Source organism: Lupinus angustifolius, unplaced genomic scaffold, assembly GCF_001865875.1.
Source record: "Lupinus angustifolius cultivar Tanjil unplaced genomic scaffold, LupAngTanjil_v1.0 Scaffold_134_42, whole genome shotgun sequence".
Classification (NCBI taxonomy): domain Eukaryota; kingdom Viridiplantae; phylum Streptophyta; class Magnoliopsida; order Fabales; family Fabaceae; genus Lupinus; species Lupinus angustifolius.
In genome coordinates, this window is record NW_017725428.1 from 18,225 (window position 1) to 22,780 (window position 4,556).

The window sequence follows — 4,556 nt, forward strand, 5'->3', positions numbered from 1 at the left end:
GCAGATATTATTATGCAATATTAGCAAAGATACAGCTTCTAGCTCGCATTAAAACAGCAAGAAATGTAATGAAGATTAAGAGAGAACAGCGTGCACAGATGATTTTTATCCTGGTTTGTTTGCGATCCACTACAAACTACATCCAGGCCTCCCTTTCTGATCTTGGGACATTTTCTTCTTCACTATATTGAATACAAGTATAATCACATACACCAATTCAATTTACAAAACATATGACGCTTCTTTCTTGAAATCCTAGAACATCTAATCATTCGTTTGACTCTACCTATCGCCTGAGAAAACCTTTCTCGTGAACCAGCCCAGCCAAGATTCTCGTTCTCAAATTAAGACCTCCTAGTCTTGGTGAAGAATCACTCTATCTCTATGGTGGTAAGACACCAAAAGATCAATCTAATACACACAAAAACATATTATAAAAGCAACGTATAATAAACACAATAATGCTCGAAATATAACAATGAAAAACCTTAAGACTAACCCACTCACAATTCACTCAACCCATCATACACATGTGAGTTAATCAAAAACAGTAATCACAAGTTATCTCTCTAAGTATATCTAGTAAGAATGCATGAACATGTGAGCAAGAAAATGATGAGACTAAGCATATGAAAAATAGTATGCAAATAACAATGAATCAATCTTCAATATGGCATGTTAATCTCTCTTCCTCACACAAGCATTTCTCTCTGCAAAAAAGAATGTAAAACACGAAAATATGCCCTCTAAATCAATCCTATACAATAGAATGCAATGCTACACTTCTCTGGAAATTGCCTAAACTTATACAAAACAGTTTTCACACTTCAAACCGTTGCCATCAGTTAAGCAGTTAAAACACAAAACAGTTATAACATAAAACACACCTGTTAATCGATTAAGATACCACGTTAATCAATTAACCAGTGTAACATGATTAAACAGAAACCAGTTGTAACATAAAAACTGATATAACAGAAAAAAGTTGAGTTAATCAATTAAGTCACCACATTAATCGATTAACCAACATTTTAAAACACGTGATTCAAAAGGCAAACTACTCATATTTTATGCTTAGCTCCTATACATATTTTAGCAATTATATTATTCCTAATATGCACATATAACATGTATGATTAATGCATGAACATACAATTAACTAGATGATATGTCTCATGAATGTAATATGACAATTATAATGGCTTTAGAAACTTGCATCTAGGTTCACCTCACCTATATTCACTTACTAAGGCACACATCTCAGACTACTTAGAATAACGATTCTATTTATATATCATAGTCTAGATAAGACCAATGAGCTCTAGACATGTTGTTTGTTGAGCCATCTTCAAGCTTTAATAAAACCTTGTCTTCATCAAAACATAGGCTAAGCATTGCTAGTACGATCCTTGACACTTTGCACTTTCAATCTCCCCCTTTTTGATGATGACAAATACCACATCAAAATAGTACGAAACGTTTGATGAATTAGCTTGACGGTGAGTTTTCATAATGGTTGTTATTCAAAGTTGAAGCGCCTTTGCTCCCCCTTAGGTAAGCAATGATATTATGGAAGCTATTATACAACCTGAAATACATTTAACACAACAAGCAACCTTTCTCCCCCTTTTGACATTATCAAAAAGATACAAGTATTCAATTCTAGTTAAAAGTCAGAAGAGTTATTAGAGTTATGACAGACTGTAATTAATCAATTAATTTTGGGCGATTAATCAATCAACTAGCTGTAAGAAAATTGAACAAATGCACATTTATACATCATTTAATTGATTAACAACAGGTCTTAATCAATTAAATGGACAGCAAACAGCAACAGAATTGATTTAATGACATGAAAGACTATGTTAATTCAATTTAAGCAGGGAATGATTAAGCATTGATATAATTGAGCAGTTAGCAGCAGGCTTAAACACTCAATATTTAAACACTCAATATTAATACATATACCAAACTTGATCAAGATCCATTGAACATAAGACTATACTATTTGTGACATAATTACCATTCAAGCATGAGAAAGATAATTTGAAATCATATCAATTGCAAAGCAGTAAAGCGCAAGTTAGCAGAAGATAGGAGTTATTACAATCCATATAAATGCAAAAGCATGAAATAAAATATAAGTTCTCAAAAGGGTAACAAGGAACAATAAGGTCCATAAATTAGGAGGGATAAATCTAAAGATCTAAGGCCTCTTAACTAGGGATGAGATGGAGGGTTTTCGTTGTCAGAATCATCGAGCTACCACCACCCTTGATGAGGGTACTCAGCTTGTTGAACTCCACACATAACCTCCTGTTTTGTGAATCAGCAGTTGTTTGAAAAACGTTCCTCAAGGACTGATAATGGTTATCAATATAAGCATTCTGACGCTCCTCAAAATTCTCCAGATCCGTATGGTATGAGTCCTTTAGAGACTGAAAGTAAAGATCCATCCTGTTGTTGAGACATTGTTCCATAGCATCCAGGTAAGCTTGTCCAAAAACTGGTTCTTGTGATGCATGAGCAGAAGACTCCCCCTGAGTAACAGCATATGGCTCTTGACTATCATCATGATCATCCTCACCAGAGGGGTCAAGATTCACAGTGTTAAAATCCTCTTGATATTGCCATGTGTTGCCATACTTATATATGCCCATCTTATGAATCAGACTCTCATCAATCAAATGATCCTTGTCAGAACGTTCCAGAACTATAGTATCGGAGACATCAATATGAAGATGGTCAATAACTCGTGAAATGAAGATACTATAAGGAAGCATCCTTGATTATGAAGTGGAGACATTGTACATGACCTTCAGAATCTCTTCAGACCAGTTGATCATTATATTCTCCTTTACAAAAAACATGAACCTCAAATCATTTGCGGTAGGTTGTGCATGATTTGTGTTCCTCTGAATCAGAATATAGGCAATCAGATAATGTAGGAGTTTATTCTCTACGGGCAACGACCTAGCTTTAGTTAATTAACCCTGAACATACAACTGAGGTCTTCACAAACAAGATTTATACATTTCAGCAGCTTCAAAAGTGTTGTTGTTTGTCCAACCACATTCTCCTAAGCTAGCACCATTACACGATAAACCACTCATGTTTATGAATATATCCTCATTCAGCTCAAACAATTTTTCAGCAATCATCGGTCAATACTTTCCATCCTTATATCTAAAGTTAGCATAATATTCCATAACTAGAGCAAGGAAGATATTACCTTTCAATTCCAAGAAGGGGACAACCCCTTGTGCTTGCAAACCATGTGGAAAATCAATGTTCGGTTCCACTAACCAAGTCATATTTGCCAACCTTATGTATGTGGGTTTCCTTCCCTGAAATTTAAGCAACCTGGTTTCTTGCAGAATCAACGAATAATAAGGGTCCCCACGGTCCTGCCTTGCCTGTTGAGATGGCACGGATTTTGGAACACGCGGTGGACATTGGGCGGTTGTCTTTGCTCTTTTTGCATGCCCTCTCTCCATTATAGCTGAAACCGAGTTGAGTTGAAGGTTTAATGGAGGGATTTAAGGAAAACCTAAGGTAGGGATTTGAATTTAAGGGAAACCAAATGTCTTGGAAATTAGAGATGAAGCAGGTTTATGGAGTGGAAATGGAGTGGGGTTATTCGGTTTAGGCTAGGATAGAGTTTAGGGATGTTGTTGAACTTGTTCCTCTAAGATTTGAGAGAAAAGGGGATGATGGGGGTTTTGAAAAATGCCCAGAAATGCTTCTATTTCTGTTATACTGGTGTCATTAATCGATTAACTGCTTGTCCTAATCGATTAACCTGTGTTAGAAATACGAGGTTTTAAAAAATTTCACCTAGATAATCGATTAACATATGCACTTAATCGATTAAATGCATCAGATATAGCGTTTTGGATGTTTTTAAAGGCATGCAAGGATTTCAAACTTTTTAACAAATCATTTGGAGCAATCACATATATACATAGAGCTTTATTCACAGAATCATGGATCATACAAGGAATATATAGCATTCAACATGTTTTCATTTTGAAGCATACAAGAGAAATAATCATGCAAGGCAATAACATAAGCTTAAACAAGATATTTTTCATCAAGGATTCCTAGTTCTCTTCGAAGAACATAGAAAGTATCTCATGAGAGGGGCTTGGTGAAAGTATATGCTACTTGCTTAGATGTTTCAACAAATTCTAGCACACAATCACCTTTTTGAACATGATCATGCAAAAAATGATGCCTTATTTCAATATGCTTGGTTCTTCAATGCAAGACGGGATTCTTGGAAAGGTTAATGGCACTTGTGTTGTCACACTTAATAGGGATATTTTATAATTTAAGTCCAAAGTCCTTAAGTTGTTGCTTCATCCAAAGGATTTGAGCGCAACACACGCTAGCGGCAATGTATTCTGCTTCAGGGGTGGACAAAGCAATGCATGCTTGCTTTTTACTATGCAATGCCACTAAGGAACTGCCTAATAGATGACAAGTCCCACTAGTGCTATTTCGATCAAACTTGCACCCAGCGAAGTCAGAATCAGAGTAACCTACCAAGGATA